Here is a 21902-nt window from a genome sequence, read left to right as displayed (position 1 = left end):
ATGGATGTTTCCAGTGGGGTTCTGCAGGGTCCTGGGTCCCTTGCTTTGTGGTATACATCAATAATTTAGATTTGAATATAGGGAGTATGATTAAGTTTGCAGATGATAACCATACAGCCAATTTGTGATAATGGAGGATATCAATCTACTGGTCAGGTGGGTAGAGCAGTGGCAAATGGAATTTAATTGAGAAGTGTGAGGTGATGCACTTTGGGAGGACTAATAAGGAAAGGGTATACACATTAAACAGTAGCCACTTAATAGCATAGATGAACAAAGGGACCTTGGAGTGCTTGTCCATAGATCCCTGAAAGTAGCAGGCCAGGTGGATAAGGTGGCATACAGAATGCTTGCCTTTATTGGCCAAGGCATAGCATACAAGAGCAGGGAGGTTATACTTAGATTGTATAATACTTTAGTTAGGCCACAGCTGGAGTACTGCATGCAGTTCGGATTGCTGTATTATAGGAAGGACTTGATTGCACTAGAGGGTGCAGAGGAGATTTACTAGGATGCTGCCTGGAATGAGAATCTTAGTTACAAGGACAGATTGGATAGGCTGGGTTTGTTCCTAAATTGGCCTGGGTTCCAAGGAGAAAAAAAATCTGGAAAGAGACCTTATTGAGGTGTACAAAATAGGTGAGGGGCCTGGACATAGTGGATAGTAAGGGTCTATCTCCATCAGTGGAGTCATCGATTACAAGGGGCAGAGTTTTAAGGTGGTTGGTGGAAGGTTTAGAGGGGATTTGAGGGGGGCTTCTTTACATAGAGGGTTGTGGGGATCTGGAACATGCTGTCTGGATGAGTGGTAGATGCAGAAACCCTCACCACTTGATGGTTGGAATGGCACTTGAAGTGCCATAATTTGCAGGGTTACAGACCTAGGCCTGGTAATTGGGAATCGACTGGATGACCTTTTGGACGTGCAGATATAATGGCAAGTACTGCAGGGAATAGAATACGCCAGGGTGATCTCCTGGACTAGTTTTGATCACCTGCATGGGTCAGAGGAATTTTCCCAGGTTTTCCTCCCTAAATTGGCCTGGGTTTTTAAATCTGGTTTTTGCCTCTCCCAGGAGATCACATGGCTCCAGTTGGGGTGGTGTAGAATGTTTCAGTATAAGGGGTGTCGCAGTTGTGAGGCAGACTGGGTGCTCTTTGCCTGTCAGTCATTGTTTAAGTTTATATGTAACCTTTAGGGCTGCTGACCAAGGGCCGTACGGCTGTGTTGGACAGCGTAGACACAATGGGCCGAAATGACCTCCTGCGCTGTAAATTTCTATGTTTATGATTAAAAAAAATATCAAAGAGGGTACAATTCACAGGATGAGAGAGTCATTGGCAAGGCCAGCATTTATTGCCCGTGACACTGAACTGTCATTTCACAGGATAGTTAAGAGTCAACCACATTGCAAGAGTCACATATAGGCCAGGCAGAGTGAGGATGGCAGGTAGTTTCATGGTCACAATTACTGACTAGTTTTTTTTTTAAATTCCAGATTTATTTAATTAACTGAACCACCCCAGCTGCCGAGGTGGGATTTGAACTCATGTCTCCAGATTATTCGTCCAAGCCTCTGGATTATTAGTCCAGTATCACCACCGCTGACCAAGCTTTGGTCATCTGCCCAAATCTCTCATGTGGCTTGGTGTCTTGATAATGTAAAGTCCTGTCCCTGCAGTACAGATTCACACGAGGCACATACTGAAGTCAAGGTCACTCAGGACCTGCACCTTTATTACACAGCTCTCGAATGCCACACTTGCCCGAGACCTGTCCTTATATACCTGTCTGGGACAGGTATCCAGTGTCTCCTGCAAGTGCACCCCTGGTGGTAAGGTAAGCTTGTGGTTACAGGTCATCTCTGGTTACAGACATGTATAGCATGGTAAGATAGTTATGTACAGTAGAGGGATACATGACATAACTCATGTGAAGTGCATTGGGATGTTTTACAATGTAACAGTGCTTATATAATAAAAGTTGCTGTGGCAGTTATTGACTTGGTTAATTCATTTCCTGCAAGATAACAACCTGTAAGCTAGTGTCAACACCTTCAATGTACTTAAACCACAACAGACCAAGAGAATGAAGAAGTTAGGTCTTAAAGTGACTTAATTTATTGGAACATTGTGACAGGTACAAGCAAAAAACAAACCCATATAGCAGCAATGGCTAAAATCCAATTGCATATGCAAAATTTTGCACAGTAGGCTATTATCTGAAGAAATCATAAATATGTTGTGTTAACCCAAGTGTGCGGAGAATGATACTCATGATTGCAGTGACTGCTGTTCCCAACACTGCATACAGCACATCAACCTGCCTCAATAAATCACAAGACATTCACTTCAGTCAATCGTAATGTTGGATCCCCACCTTGTGCTCAAGACTGTGTTCCTACCTCCAAAAATGAAATGGGAAGACAGGCAGGTTGTTTGCTGAACTCATGAAAACCCATCAGTCCCCAGGATGCCCCTACTGCTGCTCCCCTCTCCTCCCACCAAGCCATGTGCCTGGGCAACAGACATTAGGAAACATGCCAATAAATCTTGCTTTTAAATGTAGGTGTCAAAATAATCTTACAATGCTTTTGGCAAGTCAAGTATATTAAAGTGGTTGTCAGTAGTAGTCCAATATATATTATGGAGCACTTGAATCTTCAGTTCCAGAATGGAGTTTTCATTTGGTCTTTTAGTCCCAGAATTTTTTAAGCACACCTGGTTTAAGTGGAATTTCTGGTTCTCAAATCTAGTCTGTACTACCCATGTATTATGTTTGCAATTGCTAGAATGCTTGTCCCAGCATCTTTAACAAGACCAGGACACCCCTGCTGGCATCTGTATTTTGTAAAATAGTCTTCCAATTAGTATTGTTAGCCCCTTCCTCCCACACCTCAACACTTAACCCCCAGCATCAAATCCTTAAGCCACTCAGCATGTGCTTCAGTCACAACTGGTCCTCTTGCCACATTTGTTGGCCATTTGGAAACAGTCGTTACTTCATCAGTTCATCTCAGCAAGTTATTAAAATATGTCTCTTGTAAGGCAGCAGAAGGTACAATTCCAGCCCCCTCACCCACTGCTGACCATATTCCCTACCTGCACCCCCCTCCCACAGACAGCAACAGGTACTTTTGCAGGTTAACCAGAACCCCATAATCCCTGTATTGTAGTGTGGAGCCAAGAGGTGATCTTTGGGATGCCTAATTCCACCCCTCCACCCACATGCAGGTGGCTCAATAGGCCCAGGTCACTCGTGCCAATTTTATGTTTTAAAATGTATGAGAGCTTGCTCCCACCCCTCAGTTTTGCTGCCATCCCCAGTCACTCTCAGGCCAGCAGAGAAGCCATTTCCTGAAGAAAAAAAAGTTTTCCAAACAAAGTTTGACATTCCATTGAGGGATCATGAGCAAAGCTACTGTCCAAGTTCACACAAAATAGGTGCCTGAATGAGGCACATGGAGGACTGTACTCCAACCCCAACAGGAGTTAGCCCCCTCGGGGAGGGAGGGAGGGAGGGAGGGAGGGAATCAAGAAATACAAAGATGGTTTACAATAGAGCCACGGCTTGGAAAAGCAATGATAGGAAGTAACAGTAAGACATGAAAAGGCTGGTCATCTGTTTGGCAATCAGTTTGAATGACTGGATGGGCATAAAAGGAGATTTGCAGCCAACAGGAAGATAATAAAAAGAAAAAAAGGTACAAGAGACAGGCCATGTTTTTATTTTAGTTAGAAAGATCATTGCTGCCTTCAAGGATCAGAGAAACCATCTTCACAGGTCCTCATGAAATCCACAGCAACTTTTGGACATAGGGCTCATGTGTGCTGCTATGCATGGTTAGTTAGGGTGTTTGCAATTAATGTCAATACCAAAAGGAAATGAACGAACATACTAATCGGATGTACAAATCTATTTAATGGGTAAAAGGATTATCCAACATGGATCACTGTGCAAAAGTAAAATGTCTTAAACCCAGAAGTAGTGACTCATTCCAAATGAATGAGACTTCTAATTCTTCCCCCCCCCCACCAAACCCATATAGATTTATCCCACCTACCCCCTTTGCATTGACTAACAGGTACCTTGATAAAGTGCTTAGAAATACATTGAAGTGACAATAGGCAGTGGCAATTACAGGTCACATTACTGCACTATCACCCACTTTGTCTCATGGCTAAAAGCCAGTTTAAGTTAATAATTAAGAGCCAGAAATACAGAATTGGAAGATATTTTTCCATTTAACTCTTCAAAAGACAAGACATCTTCCACCTGAAAACTGAAGCCCAACCAGGTTACAATTCTACCATCCCCACTCCCAAATTCACAAAGTTTTACCATGCATATAACCAGCACCATCAGCCCAGAGACAGGGGATGAGGAGTGTGAATGCCAATTCAATTAGGTGACTGGCTAGCACTGGAGCAAAACCTTTGCCAAGCACTAGTTACTAATAACTGGGCAGCAAATACAATTGAGAGAATGGCAGACTATTCCCCCTCCTTTCACCCCAAATTACTTTGTAACATTCACCATGCACATAACTGGCACCACAGTGGAAGTGCTTAATGTAGCAGGGAGCTTACATCACATTTAACCCAAGCTCAAGGCTGCCATGGTGCAAAAGTGGAAGGCAAGTGGACAGAATCAGCCAGGATTTGCTCAGCTGAAAATCAGAAGAGTACAGATGTTGAGCAATTCCTTACTTCAATAACCTGCTGACACTTGCCATCCTGCCTCCGATCAGGTGAAGAATGCCCAATGGAGAGAGACACTGAGGTATTGCAGGTGCCCAGAAAGTGACTTTAAAAAAACAATGGGAGCAGGAGCCTGCTTCACAATTTATCATGCTGAAGTGCCACTTCCCTGCCCACTCCCCATAATACCCATTAAAAAAACTCAAATCTGTATCTGTCTTAAATATATGCAATGACCCAGCCTGCACTGTTCTGGAACAGAGAATTCTATAGATTTACAACCCTCAAGAAATTCCTCTTCATTTCAGTTTTAAATGGGCAACCCCTTATTCTAAGGCTATGTCCCCTAATTTTAGTTTCCCCCATGAGTGGAAATATCTTCTGCATCCACCTTGTCAATGCCCCCTAATTATCTTGTATGTTTTGATAAGATCACCTCTCCTGAACTCCAATGAGTATAGGCCCAACCTATCTTAAAGTCAACCCCCTCATCTACAGAATCAACCTTCTCAGAACAGCCCTCCTTAAATAGTGACCAAAATTGTATGCAGTACTCCAGGTGTAGCCTCACCAATACCCTGTACAGTTGTAGCAGGACCTCTGCTGTTATACTCTATTCCCCCTTGCAATAAAGGCCAACATTCCATTTGCCTTCCTGATTACTTGCTGCACTTGCATACTAACTGTTGCATGCACAAGGATCCCCAAGTCCCCCTGGACTGCAGCACTTTCTCCAATTATAATTTGCTTTTCAATTTTTTTTTCTGCTGAAGTGGATAACCTCACATTTTCTCAAATTATACACCATCTGCCAAATTTTTGCCCACTTAGCCTGTCTATATCCCTTTGCAGATTTTGTGTCCTCAATTTGCTTTCCCATCCATCTTTGCATCATCTGCAAACTTGGTAACATTACACTTGGCCCCTTCATCAAAGTCATTAATAGATTGTCAAGAGTAGAGGAGCAGCACGGGCCAGCCTGCACTGCGATGTGTTTGCACTAGGCCCGCGCAACAGAGCAGGTCACCAGTCGTCTTGGTTAATCCTTGCCACTGGACCAAGACTTAGCTCTGTCAAGCCCATGTGCACCAGCCACCACATGTTTAAAAAATCCACACAGGCATCTTCCACCCTTAAATGTGTAGTTCAGGACCTGGAATTTTAAGTCCTTCATGGAAACACTTGTGAACTCATCCTTTTTTGGTGTGGAAGCAAGTCATCCTCATTTCAAGGGACTGCCTATGATAAGTTACAAAGTGACAAATACATCCAATATTAGTTCATCAAACTCCTGGCAATGTGGAGTTCTTTATCAAAAGACTGGTCAAAAAAGTTCTACACTAACCCAAATAATGGATAGTCCATGTAAAACTATCCTATCCATGTGAGAGCTAATAGAGAATTCAAACAGGCTGCATTTAGACAAGTTGAGAAAACACAGACTCCAATGACTACGTGCAGTTCAGCATGTTGCATTAAGTCATCAATCAACTTGACATTTTAGGACCTTGGGTAGCGAGCCAATTAAAAAGGTTAAAAGACTATTAATTGAACCAATAAGGTCAAAGCAAGCAAGTTCTTTTCTGTAAATTGATCCAGGTATAAGTACAGCCATTTTGACCATGTGGTCCCAGAAGGACAAAGACCTGGCTTAAAGCCAAGAACTTGTTACTGCTGTCTGCCAAAAATAAAGTAGTTAAAACTACAATCGGAGTTCGTATTTCATTGGAAATTGAGATCCAACAATTTTGGCGTCACGAACACGATCGCTGAGGAAAGAAACTGAATTTTGGACATCGGACCTACATACTGAGGTAAGGACTCTTTATAAAAGTCCTCGGTCAAATGTCTAAATTCGCCTCTCCTACGCGATTCCGAAAGCCTCCGGTTTGCAAACCCTCCGGTTGGTAGTCGGCTTGAGGTCCCATAGACGTCTAATCTTCGGCGGTGTGTTAGTTAATTAATCACCGACCCACTGATTGGCTGGAAAGCCTACAACTTGAGACCCCAGTAAAGAAATCAGTATTATGGCAGCAGGAGATAAGAGCAAAGAATTGCCTACAACTGTTAAAGGTGGGCAAGCACCACCTGAGGTTTCGCTAGATTTAATTCTCGAACAGTTGAAAGAATACATAAAGCAACAATTCAACTTATCTAAAACCTGTATTAAGATCGAACAAAAGTACGGAACCTCCAAAGGACAATGGTCCTTGTACGAGATTAAAAGGGTCTAGGGAAAAACGACCCGTATGAAAAATAAAAAGCGAACTAGATGGTTCCTAGCGGTTATGGGCCAGATTCGAAAGCGGAATGAAATTATAATGCGTTCCCAACATGATCGAGAACTGACCAGTACAAAGGATCAATTGCAAGCAGTTTGTGCGCAGCTGCGACAGAAAAAGCTTGAACTTGAAAAGCTGGAAGCGGAAGTTAAAGATCTTAAAGGTGAAATTAAAGAATGGAAAAAATCATTAGGTCAAGAGACAGTAATAGGAAAAGGAAAATGTATTGATCAATTCCCAGGATACCCATGTTTGGATAAATTAAAAGCGCAAACCCGAAGGGTTTGATTAGGGCAGGGAAAATGGAGTACGAGAAGAAGCTTGCAGGGAACATTGAGGCGGATTGCAAAAGTTTCTATAGGTATGTAAAGAGAAAAAGGTTGGTGAAGACAAACGTAGGTCCCCTGCAGTCAGAATCAGGGGAAGTCATAATGGGGAACAAAGAAATGGCAGACCAATTGAACAAGTACTTTGATTCGGTATTCACTAAGGAGGATACAAACAACCTTCCGGATATAAAAGGGGTCAGAGGGTCTAGTAAGGAGGGGGAACTGAGGGAAATCTTTATTAGTCGGGAAATTGTGTTGGGGAAATTGATGGGATTGAAGGCCGATAAATCCCCAGGGCCTGATGGACTGCATCCTAGAGTACTTGAGGTGGCCTTGGAAATAGCGGATGCATTGACAGTCATTTTCCAACATTCCATTGACTCTGGATCAGTTCCTATGGAGTGCAGGGTAGCCAATGTAACCCCACTTTTTAAAAAAAGGAGGGAGAGAGAAAACAGGGAATTATAGACCGGTCAGCCTGACCTCAGTAGTGGGTAAAATGATGGAATCAATTATTAAGGATGTCATAGCAGTGCATCTGGAAAATGGTGACATGATAGGTCCAAGTCAGCATGGATTTGTGAAAGGGAAATCATGCTTGACAAATCTTCTGGAATTTTTTGAGGATGTTTCCAGTAAAGTGGACAAAGGAGAACCAGTTGATGTGGTATATTTGGACTTTCAGAAGGCTTTCGACAAGGTCCCACACAAGAGATTAATGTGCAAGGTTAAAGCACATGGGATTGGGGGTAGTGTGCTGACGTGGATTGAGAACTGGTTGTCAGACAGGAAGCAATGAGTAGGAGTAAACGGGTACTTTTCAGAATGGCAGGCAGTGACTAGTGGAGTGCCGCAAGGTTCTGTGCTGGGGCCCCAGCTGTTTACATTGTACATTAATGATTTAGACGAGGGGATTAAATGCAGTATCTCCAAATTTGCGGATGATACTAAGTTGGGTGGCAGTGTGAGCTGCGAGGAGGATGCTATTAGGCTGCAGAGTGACTTGGATAGGTTAGGTGAGTGGGCAAATGCATGGCAGATGAAGTATAATGTGGATAAATGTGAGGTTATCCACTTTGGTGGTAAAAACAGAGAGACAGACTATTATCTGAATGGTGACAGATTAGGAAAAGGGAAGGTGCAACGAGACCTGGGTGTCATGGTACATCAGTCATTGAAGGTTAGCATGCAGGTACAGCAGGCGGTTAAGAAAGCAAATGGCATGTTGGCCTTCATAGCGAGGGGATTTGAATACAGGGGCAGGGAGGTGTTGCTACAGTTGTACAGGGCCTTGGTGAGGCCACACCTGGAGTATTGTGTACAGTTTTGGTCTCCTAACTTGAGGAAGGACATTCTTGCTATTGAGGGAGTGCAGCGAAGGTTCACCAGACTGATTCCCGGGATGGCGGGACTGACCTATCAAGAAAGATTGGATCAACTGGGCTTGTATTCACTGGAGTTCAGAAGAATGAGAGGGGACCTCATAGAAACGTTTAAAATTCTGACGGGTTTAGACAGGTTAGATGCAGAAAGAATGTTCCCAATGTTGGGGAAGTCCAGAACCAGGGGTCACAGTCTGAGGATAAGGGGTAAGCCATTTAGGACCGAGATGAGGAGAAACTTCTTCACCCAGAGTGGTGAACCTGTGGAATTCTCTACCACAGAAAGTAGTTGAGGCCAATTCACTAAATATATTCAAAAGGGAGTTAGATGAAGTCCTTACTACTCGGGAGATCAAGGGTTATGGCGAGAAAGCAGGAAGGGGGTACTGAAGTTTCATGTTCAGCCATGAACTCATTGAATGGCGGTGCAGGCTAGAAGGGCTGAATGGCCTGCTCCTGCACCTATTTTCTATGTTTCTATGTTTCTATGACACGACCGAGGAATAGATACGGATTCTGAATCCTCTGACGATACAGGGTCGGAGGATGACGAATCAGGGGTGCGCTTTGCCCCGTTTAAAAAAAGACGAGTTGTAGTCAAATCAGGAGAGACTGCGGAAGAGGGCGGAACCAAAAAAAAGAAAAGGGTGTATGCAGAATACTTATTTCATGATCCGGCAGACCCAGAGAAAATTGATAAATGGTCCAAGGAATTGCCCAATCCAAAAGAAAGGGAGAGTAAAAACGTGGGACCAATTGGACCGCTTAAGAAATATATATCAACTTCATCCCTGAGACGGAGTGCAAATTGTGACCATAATGGTGCCAAAAACACAGGGAAGAAAATTGCACGACAAGGTAGAAGCAGTTTTGGGGCAGGATGAGCAAGATTTAGATGCAGGATGGGAGGCGATTAAACACTGGCTGCAAGCCTTTAGTCCAGCTAAGACAGACTGGGGAAAAATTGCAGCCTGCCAACAGAAAGGAACAGAGGAGGTCCTGGAGTATGACGAGCGGTTTAGATGCACGTGGCTAGAACATTCGGGTATGAATAATACGGATGAGGAAATGGATGAACAAGTGTTTGGACCCCTCAAAGCAGCTTTCGTGGCAGGTCTAAAGCCAGAACTGTCCAAAATGTTTAAGGTAGTGTTACCGGACTGGGAAGGTAGAGGAACTACCTTTGCAGCATTGGTGGATCGATGTAACCAATTAGATCGGGAAATGGGAGTTAAAGTCCGAGCTGTACAGGCTATGGGATGGAAATCACAGGATTCCGATAGTTATAAGGAAAATTACCCGGAAAATGTCATTATTGTGGGAAAGGTGCTCACTGGGCCAAGACGTGCAGGGCAAAACAGAAAGGTCGCGGCCGGGGAAGAGGACGCAGCCAGGGATACAATTCAGCCAACAAACCAGGCTGGTCACAAGATAACAACCTCATAGAAGCATTTAAGCGACTGACAATACAACAACAGAAGGAGTTACTTAGGATAGCAAAAAACAGTCAGAGCCCACCCTGGCCCCCCTCCTCGCACTAATACAACAAAGGGGAGATGGGCTCTATATAACTGAGGGTGGGTGATAAGGATGTGGACTGTCTTTTAGACACGGGCAGAATTAACATGCTTACCCCTACAATATGGAGACTTATTAAAACGCATAGCTCCTCCAATAGCCCCATGTGGCCGGTACAGAAATCTAATGAGACTTGGCGTTTGACTGTCGATTATAGGAAAGCTAACCAGTGTATTGATCAAAAAGCTCCTTTGGTCGCAGATCCCTCCACCATTTTTAATGCCCTCAAACCGGAACATAAATATTTCTCGGTTATAGATATGGCCAACGGATTTTGGTCGGTGCCTCTGGCACCGGAAATTCAACAGTGGTTTGCTTTCACGGTCCAAGGACAACAGTATACTTGGACCCGGTTACCGCAGGGTTTCCACAACAGCCCTATGGTATTCCACATGGCTCTACAAAGCCATTTGCGAGAATTACCTCCCGTCATCCAATATGTGGACGATATCCTGCTAGCTTCAAACACGGAAGAACAGCATGAACAAGATTTACGAGCTTTGCTGGACCACCTTTGGCTGAAAGGACATAAAGCCAGCATCGACAAAGCACAAATATCCCAAGAAGAGGTTGTATACCTGGGACAAAAGATTTCACAAGGAAAGAGAGAACTTACCCAGGATAGAACTGCAGCCATTCGGGCTGCTAAAAAACCCACCACTATTCAGGAACTAAGGTCTTGTTTGGGGTTGTGTAACTTTAACAGAAATTGGATTGACTCCTTCACACAGCTTGCTCAGCCATTGAATGATATTTTAAAGGGGAAACGTGCCTCTAAAGAAGCCATCACCCTCACAAAAGAACAGCAAGAGGCCGTCCTGAGTTTGAAAAAGGCTTTGTGTTCAGCACCAGCTCTGGGAATCCCCGACAGTGGTAAGCCATTTACCCTGTTTGTCCATGAGAAAGAAGGATATATGACAGCTGTACTGACAAGAACATGGGGATCGGCAAAGACCTATTGGCTATTATTCGGCAAAACTGGATGCGGTAGCACTCGGATGGGGAAGTTGCCTAAGGGCCATGGAAGCTACATGTCGAGCAGTAATGACCACTGCGGGTCTAGTCCTCGACCAAAAGCTGATTGTCATAGAATGTCTCAGGTGACAACAGCAAGATGGACCCACTGGACAGCAGTTTTGGAAGCTCCTAATCTGCATATCGTCCAGGCCAGCCCGGTTGATCCTGCAACTATGCTCACGATGTCAGAATCGAGGGAGCAAGAGGGGGGAGAATGTGAAGAGCATGACTGCGTGGAGATTTTAAAAAGAAACACAAGAAGCAGCCTTAGCAGCAGAGGAGCCTCTGTACAACCCAGACCTCATCCTGTTTACAGATGGTTCCTCCTTTGTTGACAATGGTACCAGAAAAGCAGGATGGGCAGTTACAACCTTATGAGGTAGTGGCAAAAGGATGTTTACCCTCAGGAATGTCAGCACAACAGGTCGAGTTACAGGCCCTGTCAGAAGCATGTCGAATAGCAGAAGGACAGACAGCTAATGTCTACACAGATTTGCGTTATGCTTTTGGAGTCGCTCACGACTTTGGTATGCAACGGCGGAAAAGAGGATTCCTCACTGCTGCTGGTATACCTATCCGAAATGGAAAAGAAGTCCGAGACTTACTGGAGGCCATACAATTACCTCAGGAAGTGTCCATCCTGAAGTGTAAGGCCCATACCAAGGAAAATACCACAGAAGCACAGGGAAATGCCCTAGCCGACCAGGCAGCTAAAGATGCTGCCTCACAGGGCGTTCCTCCAGAAGAACCAACACAGATGTGCAGATTGAAAGCATTCAGGACTCTGACACGAGACCTTCAAACAATGCAAGGCGAGTGCTCCAGAGAGGAAAAATGGACATGGATTGAGGCAGGAATTAAGCTATGCGAAGATGGTGTCTGGAGACAGAGTTACCAACAAGCCAGTCGCGCCACAAGCGCTTATGCCTTTTTTTAGCCCAACACATCCACTCGTGGGGACACTTGGCTTCAACAGATGACGGCACGGTTCCAGAAAAGCTGGTGGGGCCGGGGATTTAAAAAATATGCCCAGCTGATAACAGACCGCTGTGTGGTCTCCCAGAAAAATAATTCTGGACCCATCACGATAAAGTGCCAACTGAGGCCCCCTGCCCCTGTTGCACCATTCCAGCATCTGCAGGTTGATTATATACATCTCTTCCTTCATGCCAAGGATACACTAACATTCTTGTCATGGTCGACAGATTCTCTAGATGGGTAGAAGCTGTCCCAACTAAAAAAGAACAGCCAATCACACTGCAAAGGTCTTGTGTAAGGATTACATTCCCCGATGGGGAGTCCCGAGTAGCATTGACTCAGATCAGGGAACACACTTCACAGGTGCTGTCTGCCAAGAAGTCTGTAGGTTACTGAACATTACATGGGATTTACACTGTCCTTATCATCCACAATCATCAGGACAAGTAGAACAAATGAATCGAACTTTAAAACAATGGCTTGCCAAATATCACCAAGAAGGAACACCATGGCCCCAGGCACTACCAATAGTGCTATGTAGCATTAGGGCAACCCCGAACAGAACTACAGGTCTAAGCCCATTTGAAATTATAACAGCAAGACCCATGTCACTGCCAGGAACTATCGATTTACGGAAAGCTGATGTTCACTTAATGAGTGACACTTTATCATACTGTCAGAACTTAACCAATGCTATTAGTTCTGTTTCCCCATCAGGTATCGGCAGCTTGGGGTAATCCACCCGAAGGAGGACATGACATCATCCCGGGAGTCTGGGTGTATGTGAAAAAGTTGCATAAAGGTGCCAAGTGGGAGGGACCTTATCAAGTGTTATTGACCACCCAGGCAGCTGTTAAAGTCCAAGGAAAGAAAGCCTGGATCCACGCTTCACACGTTAAACGAGCACCCGTAACTGAAGCTGAAATCTAATAAGGACAATTAATTTACTGTATTATTGATTGTAGGTATTCTAGGCATAGGCCTACTTCTTACTAGCCGACCTTCTGCACCAAAGGGAAATAGTAGGGTAGCAAGGGAATTACATGTAAATACCTTTTTATATATGTCATACATTTATGCCAAACAAGGTAACATTTCTAGTTGTTGGGTGTGTGCGCATATTCCTATTCCCTTGAGGCCAGTTCCCTTGAATATCTCGGAAATGGCTGAGTGGATAATTAATGAAAACAAAACAGGCAATGAGTTTCAGGATACGGAAAACTGGGCACGTAAATGGAAGTCAGCAGGTTACAATCTGACTACCTTTGAAGGGGGGATACCAACCGTGCTACAATAATTCCAAACAGCCCCCATTTTTTGTTATCACTAATACAACAGGAATAGGAAGACCGGGGGAAAATCGGTCTGTCTGATTAGAAACATCAAAGGAGGCCAAAATATGGGGTATAGTAACTGCTCCCGGAATTATAATCAAGCCACGGAACCGTCCAAACTGGGCCGATGTGGGAATTTTTAACATAACGGGGATTCTGAATAAAACAGATGGAAAAGCCTGGACAGGCCCCTGAGTGTTGCTGACAAAGAAACAGCTAACCTTCATTGCATATAATGGCACCTATTGGGTGTGTGGCCACAAGGCCTACCCCTTGGCTGCCCCAGAATTGGATGGGATCCTGCTATTTAGCCTACATTGTGCCTTATATGTATCATATAAAGTCACTGTCGGAACATTTGCACCATCCTAAGAGAGCTATCACAGAAACAGAGGTGTTCTTTGCCATTCTGATCCCCGGGTATGGGACCGCCAAACTTGCAAGGGAATCCATTAACATGGCATTCGTTGTGGAATGGGTAGCCAATGATACCTCAGAGGCCCTAGTTAAAATCAATGCAGAAATGGTAGCAATCCGCACAGTAGCCCTACAGAATAGACTGGCCCTTGATTACATCCTGGCTGAAAAGGGAGGTACTTGCACCTTACTCGGAACTGAGTGTTGCACATATATCCCAGATAGCTGAAGAAATTACCCACTTAGCGGAGCATATCCAAAAAGGAGGTAGAAAAACTTAAGCAACCCCCATCATTCACTTTGTGGAGTGGAGCCACTGAATGGCTAGGTTCAATAGGAACTTCATTGGTGGAAGGTTTAATTCTATTTGTTGTAATTGTTTTACTTTTATATTGTTTATGTTGATTAAATGTTGTTGCGACCAGGCGGCTGTAGCTGCTGTCCCGCATGAGAGACACCTTGCAGGTCCCAGCAAACCGTCTGTACGTGGCACAGGGGTATGTTATGCTTAAGGGAAGGTTGTTTACTGGTTGAACTAAGATATTGATTTGGATTAAATTGGAATAAGGTTAATTAACCTACTAAAACCAGACTTCCATTGTGGCCACGATGGAACTCGGGTTGGTGTAAATTTGTGTGGAAGCTACTAGTCCGGACATGTGGCGAAACACAACAAATTTTAGAAGGAAACTATTAACATGTATGAAATTATTTTGTAGAATGTTTAACCAGTGATACCTGATGTTTTATCATTCAGTTTGTGAAAGAATCAAAGGGGGGATTCATAGAGAATTCAAACAGGCTGCATTTAGACAAGCTGAGAAAACACAGACTCCAGTGACTTTGTGCAGTTCAGCATGTTGCATTGTCATCAACTTGACATTTTAGGACCTTGGGTAGTGAGCCAATTAAAAGGTTAAAAGACTATTAATTGAGCCAATAAGGTCAAAGGCAGCAAGTTCTTTTCTGTAAATTGATCCAGGTATAAGTACAGCCATTTTGACCATGTGGTCCCAGAAGGACAAAGACCTGGCTTAAAGCCAAGAACTTGTTACTGCTGTCTGCCAAAAATAAAGTTAAAACTACAATTGGAGTGCGTATTTCATTGGAAAGTAAGAGATCTAACAGAGTAATCACATGGCAACCATCATGTTAGACAGTGGTGCTACAGGTGAAAGCTACATCTTTTCACTTGACATGCCAATACACAAGTCTAAAAAGTGGAAAGTGATAAAAACTTGCATTTATATAGCATCGCTAACATAGGGAAACATCCCAAGCATGAGGTAGAGTGAAATTAATGCTGAATGGGAAATTCCATCCTAGTGGGTAGATCAATCACAAATTAATAAATTCAAATCAGCAGCATTTTAAATACGTATTTAGTCACAAAGAAAGCCAGAAGAAAACACTCGTTCCAGTCACGGCCTTCCTTGATTAGGTTATCAATAACCAAACTCCATGTTACCCAAATAGTAGCAAGAAGAGTGAATACTGTTGATGTCTGCCATCAGTTCAAGAAGCCAATAATGGCTCACATATGCTCCTCTGCATTATTACTTTATTGCCATGTATCCCACATAGTCTCCCTTATCTAGGTCAAAGTGCAAGATAGGCTGCAGATGACTCAAACTGGGAAAAACCTGATCAGCAGTCACAAAGTAATTCAGGCAAAGGTACACAGGAGGAAGCCTGCTGTGCCACCATCTCCTAAATGGAGGCGGCCACTGAGCAATGCTTTCTCCAGTGACAGATTTGCATACAAAATGAAATATTTGAATGAACAAGCTGACAGTGAATAGCCAAATCCACCTATGTGGTTTGCACAAGACAAATGTAAATTCCTGAAACACTGGTTTTAAAAAAATAATCCAGAAATCCCATACAAAAACAATTTGATATTCATTGAAACTAGTGGGCCTCTAAAAAGCAATTGAAGCATGGAACAGTGTCCCCAAAAATGGTTTAAATTCAATTTTTACTTTGTTGCCAGGAAACAGTGACCTCAACTATCCAACAGACACCTATTCAACTCATTGGAATACAAATGGGATTTTTGCCCATGACTGGGGTTGCACAAGAAAAAAAAAAGATACTTGCATTTATATAGTACTCATACTCGGACCATTTGAAAGCACTTCACAATCAGTAAAACACAGCCAGTTATGTTGGCAAGCACTGCAGCCAATTTACACAATGCAAATTCCCACAAACAGCAGAGATAAATGACTAGAATTAGATGTCAGACTTGGCTCAGTGGTAGCACACACACACACACACGACTCAGAAGATTGTGGGTTCAAGACCCATTCCAGAGACTGGAGTGCATAATCTAAGCTGACATTTCTGTAATATGGAGGGAGTGCTGCATTTCCTTCTTACTATTTCCAATGTTATCTTGAGGAGGAGCTCTTAAAATGAAGCCTCATCTGCTCAGAGGAGAATATAAAAGATCCCATAGCACTTTGAACCGCAGGGCAGTTCTGATAATCTCACACACAAAAACAGATTATCTAGTCATTTCTCATTGCTCTTTTTGGGACCTGGTTGCACACAAATTGACATTGCGTTTCCTACATAAGTGACACTCCCCCAAACATTTTTTAATTGGCTGTGAAACACTTCATAAATGCACGTTCTTGCTAACTTTAGTGCTATTGTCAGAGGGATAAATATTGATCAGGGAGAACTCCCAATTCTACACCATGGGCTCTTATGCCCACATGAACAGACATGTGGAATCTCAGTTTAACATCTCATCTGAACAATGGTATCTCCAACAATGCAGCACTCCCTTTGTACCACACTTAAAGCAGCAAGAACACAAGATAGCAAATACAAAAACCTCCAAGCCACAGAAAGTCAGAAGGAGAATGGGAGGCAACCAGAATGTGTTTGTGGGGGGATTCAAAGAATGATTATCTGTGGTTGGTAATTTAACATTCTTCAACTGCACAATAGAAGCAGGAAGTATATTGAAGTTATGACTTGAAAAAAAAAGTCAGACTAGATACTGCAAGCTCAAAGTGTAACCATAGTCCTTCATTACAGATCTCAAGAGTGCCTCACCAGCCTGTGAGGCCTCCTTATATGCACACACAGGTGCTCCCCTTGGCCTCCAGGGGATAAGTCCTATGGTGGTTAGACATGGTATTTACAGGTTTACATACATAGCAGAAGCAATGTCCAAAATGGTTAGGAGAGTTCCTTGCAAGGTTTAGCATCTTCAGGGAATTCTGAAGCATAAACAGCAGTACTTTAGATTCATGCTGGGATATGGCTCCACAAGCACTGGCAGTCCTCTGGTACCTGATTAATAGTTGCTGCCTAGGTTCACATTAAAGATTGACTGGAAGAGGGGGTGGAGGGAATGGTACCACTAAGTGCACTGTAAAACAGGAGCAAATGGATATCAAGAGCAGGAAATCCAGCAGATGTGTCTCAAGACAAGAGGGACCACAGAAGCCCATCCACACCCACCTTGGGGCAAGAGGAGAACCAGACTGGAAGGCAGTTCCCCTCGAGTAGATACCAATTTATCCACCCAAATCTGGTGAATCATCTGTACTGAGGAGAAACTGGGTGGGGAAGGAGAGGGAAAGGTGGTCAGATGCAAATCAGTCCACCAAGAAAGTCTTGAGCTGCTAATCTTCAGATGTAGTCCAAACCTTTAGTATCTTGTTCTGAAACATTATTCCAGTTTTGATACGGTCTGGAAACAGACTTCATTTGAAGCAAACATTTATGGAGCAGGACACTGCCCCTGTTTACCACTGAGCCACTAACTGATCCAATAAAATTTACCTCGCACTAGTACCATAGCTGTATGGAATGAAAGCAAAGGTCCAGAGAGCTGGTGCTGTCCCACTAGATAACCAAAGTTAACATGCCATATTTTGCAGCACCAGACTACATTGCCATTAAAAATACTTGGCTAACCCCAAACTATAAATATAATTGTGTAGCATAACATGTATCCTGATCTGGTGCAAGCAAATATTTAGATGGGGGGGGGGGGGGGAAGGGGGGGGGGGCAGGGAGAAGATGGGCAGATCAGGAATGTGTTTATTTTAAAATTACTTTCCAGGTTATTCCTGTCTTCACCTGAAGACAGCCATTCCTGCTTTGGTACAATTCCACAGCTGCACATCTGGTGCAACATGCTGCAGGAAGCTAGACTGAGTTACCAGGCTGTTCTCTAATGGAAAGTGTGTAAATGTGCAGAACAGCTAGAAATCAGAAGCTGGTACCGCAGCAGATTTACTCCCCACTGAGCCCAGTTGTAGCATCCCAATAGCAGAGTCCAGGAAAAAGGGGAAGGGGGGGGTTTAAGAAAGGAGAAGAGAAAATCTAACCTGGGACTTAGGAGCTGGTGGTTTCAGGATTAAGTTTTTTTTTTAAAGTTACAATGGAGGCCCAAAACACTGGTCCCACAAACCAGATATTCCTCTTGTGCTTGAACAGGAATAATCACCTGGGTGGACCACAAAGGAAAATCAGGTGGGAGGGATTACACAACTAACAGAACTGGTCTGATTCTCTAGCCATATAAAACTGGTGGCATTACAGGTACACCATCCAGCCTAGCCAATTTTCCTCCATGTACTCTACTAAGGTCCAATCCCTTGCTAGACTTGGCAAAAATAGTCAACCCTGTCTAATGTGGTTTGTGCAGTAGGGCCTCAAGCATTCTCCCTAACTCTGCCCATTAAAAGAACACAAGAATTAGGAGCGGCAGTTGGCCATTTGGTCCCAAGCCTGCTCCACCATTCAAGAAGATCAAGGCTGATCTCAACTCCTTTCCTGCACTATCCCCATAATCGAAAATCTATGGGTTAGAATTTGCACTGGCGCACTGCCCGGTTTCTCAGTGGTATCGGCAGAGAACTGGATCGGCGAAAAATTCCCCAGCCGAGGCACGCCAGCGGTTTCAAAGTCCCACTGGGGAGCAGACTGCCAGCGTGCAACGTCCACAGATCGTCCTGGCATGATCTTTAACTGAGCGGGGACCCATAAGTATTTTTTTTTTTAAAGTTAAACACCCACGAGAATCAGCAGAGCTGGGCAGTAAGCAAGTAGGTCTGCAAGAGAAAAAAAAAAGTAACCAATTGGTTTTTTTTTACTATTTATTTTCAAAATCTGTTGGGGCAATTTTTTAGTGTCTTGGGAATGTTTTGTATTTTTTTTGTGTTAGGTTTTGACTTTTTTTTAAATTCTTTTTTGGTGTTAGACCCAACCCACAGCCTCAATTTTTATAGTTTTAAATTTTTCACCCATTTTCTTTAGGCACTTTTCTGCCAAGATTGGGGGTGCAAGGCCCATTTTTTTTTTTTAAAAAAAGGGAAATTTGCCAGCAATAATCTTCCTAGCCCTAGTGGTTTTTTGGGCAGCAATCATGCAGTTGGGGAAATTCTAGTCCTATATCTCAGTGTTGAATATACTCAATTGAGCATCCACAGCTTTCTGCGGTAGAGAATTCCAATGAGACATCATCCTCTGAGTGAAGAAATTTCTCATGTCCTAAATGGCCAGCCCCTTATTTGGAGACTGTGACCCCCTGGTTCTAGACTCCTACAGCCAGGGGAAACATCCTCCCTGCATCTATCCAGTCAAGCCCTGTAAGAATTTTGTATGTTACAATGAGATTACCTCATTCTTCTGAATGCTAGAGAATATAGACCTAGTCTACTCAATCTCTCCTCAGAACAATCTCTTCCCCCACCACATCCCAGGAATCAGTCTGGTGAACCTTTGTTGCACTCCCTTTAGGCAAGGAGATAACACTTGTACACCGTACTCCAGCTGTGGTCTCCAGGGCCTAATGTAATTGCAGTAATTCATCTTTAATCTTATACTCCAATCCTCTTGTAATAAAGGCCAACATACCATTTGCTTGCTCTACCTGCATGTTAACTTTAATGATTTATGTACAAGATACCTCAGACCACCAACATTTCCCAATCTATTTCTATTTTTCCTACCAAAATTGATAATTTCACATTTCTCCACAATGTATTCCTTCAGCCATTTTCGTGCCCACTCACAGCCTGTCTATATATATATATCCCCTTGAAGCCTCTTTGCAGCCTGCTCACAACTTGCATTCCCACCTAGCTTTGTTCAGTACCAAGAAAATTGCAGCTAAAGTTCAATTCAAATCATTGTAAGCACTTTTCCTAATGCAAGAGTTCCTGGCCTCACTAACCCCCACCACCGTCTCCATACCAGTTTGGAGCAAGGCCCCACCAATCCCATGTCCGAGGACCAGTGTAGTGTCATATCTGCTTCTGCTGCTAGAGGAAGGGAGGTGCTTCGAAATGAATGAGTGTCTTCAACAGAAAGTTCTGCTGGGATAGTAAAAGCCGGAAATGACTGACAGATGGATTTAAAAAAAAATCCAAGTCCCTCCAGCCATTATAAAAAGAGAACTGCAGATAACATATTAAGCAGCGGTTGATGCAAACGGAAACCTCATTGCTTCCAAGCGACAGAGAAAAACATCTTAGTCCACTGAAGAACCACATGGAAGTGAACAGCCAAGTTACTCACTCCGGGCTGAACAGAGCGACTGCTTTCTCCCGGGTTTCCGCAAACTTGGGGCAGGGTCGCTTAGCGCGGGTTGCACCGACCCGGGACAGCGCCGCTAGAGTTTCAGGGGCGAAGACAAAAAAGTTTTGAAAGCGCTACTTCTGACTGGCCGCGATCAGAGGATCGGCGCGAACCGACCGGTCCCCACTCTCCAGCCTTAAAAACCCGAGCAAAGCGCAACCAAGCCCGAAGCGGAGAAGGCGGAGATTTGAATGGGGCTGAAACTGAATGAAACTCGAGGGACCGAGCGAGAGAGGAGAGAGGGGAGAGGGGGGAGGAGGGGGGGGGGGGGGAGGGGGGGGGGGGGGGGGAGGGGAGGGAAGGAGGGAGACTCGGCTCTTACCGTACACTCACCGAGACTCTTGCACTTACCGGAGTTTCTGAAAAGGAAGACGGCCCCAAAATGAACTGGTCTCGCCCAAGCCTGCGATCAGCTGATGGAGCGACAGCCCCTGAGCCCAGGGCAGGCACTCGCCGGTTGGATGCAGAGATGAGATCAGTTGGGGGGAGTGATGCTAATGTCAACAGTCATTTGTTGGGTTGGCAGGAAGGGGAATGAGTTTGAAGGACGACCGCAACACGGTCGTGTAATTGACAACTTGTGACTGTAACTGACGCGAAAGGAAGGATTTGCACACGAGCAGGGAGCTCCCTCTCGTCAGAGCGAAACTTCTAGTATGAAGCTGAAGTTCCTAATGACATTAACTTTTTCCACTTGCCAGGATGAGAAACAGTCAATTCAAACAGGTATCGTTTCCGTAAAAAAAAAAAATCACAGCATTTCAGCGTAGTTTTGTTATCCAGTGATCCTTGGTCGTTATTTTATACCGTCCGTTTCTCCCCCTCATGTACTAAGGGTGGAAACGATTCAGCTCAAAATGGCTTGGTTCAAGATGTGTAATGTTACCATTACTAACGTTGTTAGAAACGCATACCCCAACTCTAGCGACATGACAGAATTGGAAGGCGATGCTGGGGGAAAGCTTAGAGACTCGTGGAGGAGCAGATGAGAGAGAGCGGTGGGCTAGCAATGGTACGAGGCCATATAAAAGTACCACTGAAGTGTGAAATTATCGATTTAGCCATTGGTTTGTGTCCAACAGGCATCTATTACACCACCCTTTACTAACATGTCAGATTTGGGGAGAAATCTGAAGAGGGTTTAACAATTAAGACAGCCAGTAACTACCAACAGGGGATAAACAAGCAGCGGGAAACTGCAAAGTTACTGCTTTGTTTTTAAACGGATCAATCCTGAAGTGCCGAGTAACAGGAAGGGACCAGTCAAAATCATTA

General features: G+C 44.0%; 1 protein-coding gene across 1 annotated transcript in view; it reads right to left on the bottom strand.

Moving 5' to 3' along the window:
- The window catches only part of elovl1b (ELOVL fatty acid elongase 1b), a 77375-nt gene extending 56260 nt beyond the window's left edge, over positions 1-21115 (bottom strand). The window contains exon 1 of the mRNA XM_070886679.1: positions 20979-21115. The gene's annotated coding sequence lies outside the window, so the exon portion shown is untranslated. The remainder of the gene's footprint in view (positions 1-20978) is intronic.
- Between the last annotated feature and the right edge of the window lie 787 nt (positions 21116-21902).

This window comes from Pristiophorus japonicus, chromosome 8 (assembly GCF_044704955.1).
Source record: "Pristiophorus japonicus isolate sPriJap1 chromosome 8, sPriJap1.hap1, whole genome shotgun sequence".
NCBI lineage: Eukaryota > Metazoa > Chordata > Chondrichthyes > Pristiophoridae > Pristiophorus > Pristiophorus japonicus.
This window is presented reverse-complemented; position numbering and strand designations above follow the sequence as displayed.